Source organism: Drosophila obscura, unplaced genomic scaffold (assembly GCF_018151105.1).
Source record: "Drosophila obscura isolate BZ-5 IFL unplaced genomic scaffold, ASM1815110v1 contig_17, whole genome shotgun sequence".
Lineage (NCBI taxonomy): Eukaryota > Metazoa > Arthropoda > Insecta > Diptera > Drosophilidae > Drosophila > Drosophila obscura.
The window spans coordinates 3,269,511-3,275,510 of NW_024542757.1; positions in this window are offsets into that span (position 1 = coordinate 3,269,511).

The window sequence follows — 6,000 nt, forward strand, 5'->3', positions numbered from 1 at the left end:
AGAGCAGAGGCCGCCGCCTGCCTGGCTGTGTGGGCGCCCAGAGAACACTTTGTCCGGCTGACAAATTTAATTACTGCTTCGCAGCGGGGTCTCTTCTCCACTGTTGTTTCTCTCGACACTGATATGGGGCCAGATCCACAGGCTGGCAGGCAGACACCACACACACACACACACACAGCCAGACAGGCGGAAGGACACATGGGCTCGAGAGAAGGACAGCTCTTGTGGGCCCCGAGCTGAAGTCACTTCATTTGATGCGTCAATCAGCACAATCAAAAACTGCAGCCATGAAAATCAATTAAAAACGCGTTGACATACTGGCCCAGGCCCAGGCGCAGGTCCAGGCATCCAGGACGAGGCCCCGGCGCCACAGCAAGGCTCCCCAGGATGTTGTGTCTGTGCCTGGCCGCTGCCGCTGCCTCCGCTTCTGGCTTCTGCCTCTGCCTCTGCCTAGGGCTCGGAGCATCCGTTGGCTGTCAACAACGTTGAACGTTTTGCAATTGACGCCGCCAGGATTAACATTTATATTTCAGCCGGCTAACAGGCGGGATCCATGAGGGATGGGCAAGGGTGACAGGACCCTACTCTGGCTGTTATTTTTGCTTGTTTCATGCTCTTTGCAATTCATTTGATATGCAAATGCTCTTTTGTAGCGGATACAAGTAACACATACGACAGGATGGGGCAGGAGGAACCGAGGAACGGGGCACGGGGCACGTGGACTCTGGCCAAAACAAATCAAAGGCGCGCAAACGACCAGAGATGATGCCGCACAATTCTGTACCCTGCACCTTGCCTCTTGCTTCTTCTGCTCTTTGCTTTTTTTTTTTTTTGGCAGGTGGATCCGATTGGTATCGGTTACATGGGTGACGTCAGCGGGTCGCTGCATAGTTAATTGCTGCCACGCTGAGTTGCACAAACACCGAGAGCGGAACCCACCCGCCCACTTAATAAATGAAATGTCATTGAGGCATGCGGCAATCAGTGCCGCACAAAATCCAACTGAAAACACAATTCAACACGCAGCAAATGATGCACGTTGGAACGGGGAGGGGGATGGTGATGGGGAGGGGGAGAAGAGCTATGCTTACTGGCTGACTGAATGACTGACCGGTGGATTGTATAACTGAATGACTGACTGACTGACTGACAGCGTCCGAGCGGGCGCCTTTGCTTTATCTGCCTCTTCAGGCTGCCACACAGCAGACAATGGCAGTGCAAGGCAGAAGAGCGTGTGTGGGGCGTGTGGGTGTGGGGCATGTGGCACTAGGAGTCACACGCACTTGGCCACTTGTCATAGACACCCCCTTGAGCAGCCCAACCAAAAGTTGTTGCACCAACAGCAACGCAGACTTGTGGTATACCCTGCAATCATGAAGGACTCTGCTCCCAGATTCGCTATGTGCAATCCCCAAAGCGCACATATCGCCTCTGCTACCCTCGCCCTTCACACAGAGAGTGAGTAGATTTCAGAGAGATCCCTGCAAAAAAAAAAAGAGAATGGCAGCGAAGCGTGGTCCTGCAATTGCAACATTGCAACTCAACTCTGGGATGGTGGCACTGCTGATTCCTCTGCCACACTGCTGCTCCTGCTGCTACTGGTACTGTTCTTGCAACTGCCACTGGTGCTGTGTCAGCTGCAACTGATGACATTGTCAGACATCAAGGCGGCTCCCAGCTATGAAAGGACTAACAAGCCGGACAGTTACTCAGCGTCAGACGTCGGGAGGGATCCCTCTCTGCCTTCTGCCTGGGTGTTCGGGTGGGGTGGGGTGGGTTGGGGCATGTGGCATGTGGGGGATTGGCAGCGCCCTCGTGCAAATTAAAACTTGGGCCACACACTTGACACGTGCTTAGTTTGTGCTGCACTCGCGCTGCCCCATGCCCCCCAGTGTATCTTTTTTTGGCTTTGCATGTTTGCGGCTTCTGCGGCTCTGCCCCCTGGCTCTTTCTCTGGCCTGTTTGGGATCCGGCTCCGGTGCGGGAACTGCAGGCTCTGGAAAGTGAAGTCTGCTCTGGGCGGCATATCTTTTTTTCTGGCTCTGCACGGTCTTTCCCCCCTTTTTTTTTGCAGGGTTTTGCTAGTTTAATTTATGAGATCCCCCCGTGCCAACATCACACCTCCCACCACCCACCTGCGTGTGGATGCATAAACTTGTTGCACACACACACACACACACACACATATTACCGCAGCAGGTGAAGGGGCAACTTGGCTGCTGCTGCTGCTGCTGTTGATGATGATGCGGCTGCTGATGAGGAGAGGCGGCTATCTGTGCAGCTGTGGTTCTGGCTGTGGGTCGGGATGTGGCAGCTTAAAAGGTTTCGGTTTGAGGAGTCGAGGGACTGCCATTAACTGTAATTAATTTCATTTGTGCACTTTAGTATAATTTTATTAAACTGGAAATTGGAACTTGGCATACAAATAATAAGAATATAATTGCCATTTATCTGAAATGAAGAACTGATCAATAATTATACAAATAAAAATGCGAAAAATAAACTCGACTACTTACGATGTTATTTTTGTTTTTATTGTAATAATTGGACTGGATAAATTGAATCCAAAGTGAGGAATTAAGTAAACAAATAAAAATGTAAATAAAAAGTCAAAACTTTTGTACGATTAAATTTCTTCATGTCCAAGTTTCTTCTTGGCTGAAATGATAAAAGTTAATATAAATTCGATATTAATATGTAAAATAAAACCAATTAAATTCTTTCTGTTAGAAAAATCGTTGAAATTCAACTGGATTTTAATTGAATTAATTTCCTTGCAGTTCTTCAAAGTGCAGTAAATATTGTGGCTTTAATTCAATTTACTCTTTAGCCTTTTAGCATTTTGTTGGCAAAGGTTGACTCTGCTTTGGGCCAAACCTGCAACTGTTGCACAAAATGTTGCTGTTGCTGTTGCTATTGCTGCCACTGCAACTAAATATTTAGCTATTGTTTTCTTTTTCTTGTTGCATCCTTCTTTTTGCAAGGGATTATGATTTTGGTGAGCCATTTGTAGAAGGCGCCAAAGTAAAGTGAAAATCGAATCAAAGTCGATTCTCTGCTTTACAATTATATTTCAACAAAACTCGATGTGCATATCATTTTCCATAACTGACTTCAATTCTGTGGAAATCAAACATTTGAAAGTACATTTTTGTCAGACAAATACCCTAGAATGGATCCATCTGCAAGGGTATCTAATGCTTCGGCTCTCGCACCTGGCTCTTTGCCCATATTTTTTTCACGCACCGACATATGTTTGCTTGCTAAAAATTGAATCAAATAGTAATTTATGGTCTGGGAACAGTTTTTGCCAACTCCTGCAAAACGTACGTACATACATATGTACATACATACACTCTCATTTTGTTTATATTTTTTGTTCTTGTTTTGAGTTTCTTTTTTGCATGACTTTGCATAATTTTGGGCATAATTTTTGGGTAAAAACCAACTAACGGGAATTTTAGGCTGAGCGCAGGAAGCTGTTGCTGGCAGGGGCATAGGCAGTGGCACAGGGGAAGGGGAAGGGGAAGGGAACGGATAGCTGTCTGTGTTTTTGGTACTGCAGTCTAAACACTCCACCCAAAGCACTTGTTTTTGTGTTTCGCCCTCTCTGTGGCGTTCCGATCGCACCGCATGCAAGGTGTGTGTTTCATGGCGGGTGGGGGAATGGCCGCCAAAGAACAAAAAAAAAAAAACAACGGCGAGTCCACACTCTGCACAAATAAACCTTGCACTTACGTGCATGTACATGCATGCATATGCATGCTAGAAATGCGTAAGTGTTTGTGCTTTCCCACTGTCGAAATGGTTGCGTTGCAGGGGAAGCACCCCCCCATATGAGGCAGCAAAAATATCACTCGCTTGCATAAGGAATCTGTGTGTGTGTTGGAATGAGATGGCGATGGCAGGAGGGGCACCCCCTCTCCACGTATGTGTTGGTGATATGGTTGTGCAACGCCAGCAGAAATCCGCGATGCAGAAAAAACTAGCAAACGGCAGCATGAAATTGCTCAATTTTTATGAATAGCAATAGTCACACAAAATGTAGGCCTATACAGCCACCAGGCCCACCCCCTGAACAGTGGGACCGCGACCCCTTGTTCATCCATCTTTCATGCGAAAGGGAATGGGGCATGATGGGTGCTTGACAGTTTGACGCCCCCGTTCATCATGCCGTGATGAACGTCGACTATAAAAAAACCAAACCTTTTTTTCGCACTTTGTTGTTTGTGTGTTATTTTTTTTACTTCTATGTTCCATATGACAGACATTTCACTTGACTTATGGAACCAGAGAGGAGATGTCGGCGATTAGCATTTAACGCGGGTTCCCACTTTAAAATGGCATTAAAAATATGTTGCCCAAACGCACAAAAAAAGCACATACATACATATGTACATACAAATGTCACTAATTCAATTAATATCCAGCAAAAAGGGTTCTTTTCTGCCTCATAATTGAGAACCCCCTCTGCCCGTTTGGACCAACTTAATTATTGGATGCGCTTAATACAATTTAACTGGAAAATTGAGGCACAAATTGCGCAAATGCCAAAGAGCATTCACACACACACACACACACGCCACGAGCACACATAAATGCATAAAAAAAGGCACTGCAACATCAAGAAAAAGTTCCAAGGGGGCGGGCACACACGTGGCCTTTGCGAAATTTTTACTACATTTACGGAATTAACTTTCCTTGTAATTGAGTTGGCAGCGACTGCACCAGCAGTCCACCAGCTCCTCAACATCAACGTATGTAAATGCATATGCATGGATATGCACTTACCGGGTCTGGACCTTAACATTGGGGCGCCGTACTGTGAGTTTTATATCTACATTTAGCTTAGGCCTAGTCCCTCCCGGGGACATACACCGTTCTCGTTGTCAGCTCCTTAACTACATCTTTTTGCGCCATTTTGTTCGGTTCACTCTTTGATTGATGCTGGCGCTAAAAGAGGTTTGCCCCCCATTGTTATTGCATCTCTATCGATGGTTTTTGTTTTGTTATGTTTGGCAGGGATCGTAGTCTCTCTTCTTTAAATTGCTCCATCGTCGTGTCCATTTCCAATTGCAATTTGGCTGCCGGCAGTGGAACAGTAATTTAATTAATTGAACTCATTTTGCCTTCAAAAACTCTGCCCGTGTCCACTGTGTATGTGTGTGTGTGTATGGGTGTGTGCCTGTGCCTGTGCGTGTGTAACAGCAAATTAACGGAGTCTTTCTCTCTTCTTCCGCTGCCTGCCTGCGTTTCATTCCATTTGTATTGAGCATGCGAGAGGAGAGTGCATTTTCGGTTACGGTTTTTGAGGTTTCAACGGTTTCACTTCGCTTCTTCTTCTCCCTCCCTCTCTCTCACTCTTTTCACCTGTTCTTTTGCTGGCATCCCAGGGCTGCCAGCTGTCTTGTAATTTAGTGGACAAACGCACCGAAAATCCGTTCAATAAACAGACTGCAATTGCCAGTTTCGTCCTCTCATTCATATTGCCGCATCATTCTAATTTGATTTTGCCTGCCCCAATCAATTACGAGTACGTTGCTGAATTAATGTTTCAATTGATTCGTAATTACGTCCCGCCAGCCCTGGTCGGCTCCTTCACCCGCTCCCCCACCGACATTTTCGCCGACTGTTTTTCAGCCCTTGCTCCAAAATTGAAAATAATTGCAATCAATGGCGGCTGGCCAGACGACGACGCTGGCGACGCGTTTGTAAAATGCCTTTGTGGCATTTCAAATTAGCGCATCGCTTCCACTGCCTACATGCCTCCCAGGATCCCTGGCGGTGAAATCAAACTCAAAACAAGTCCAAAATGATGTGCCTGAGTGTGCCGACTATATGACACCCTCGGATGGCAGATGGATGCACAAGTAGCCAAAGTAAAAATAAGACACAAACCATAGGATTTTCGGACTGAAATTACCTTTTTGAGGTACAAAACTTCCCCTTGCACGAGATCCAGGTTGGACAGAAGAGCACGGATAAGCTAATACGAAAGCT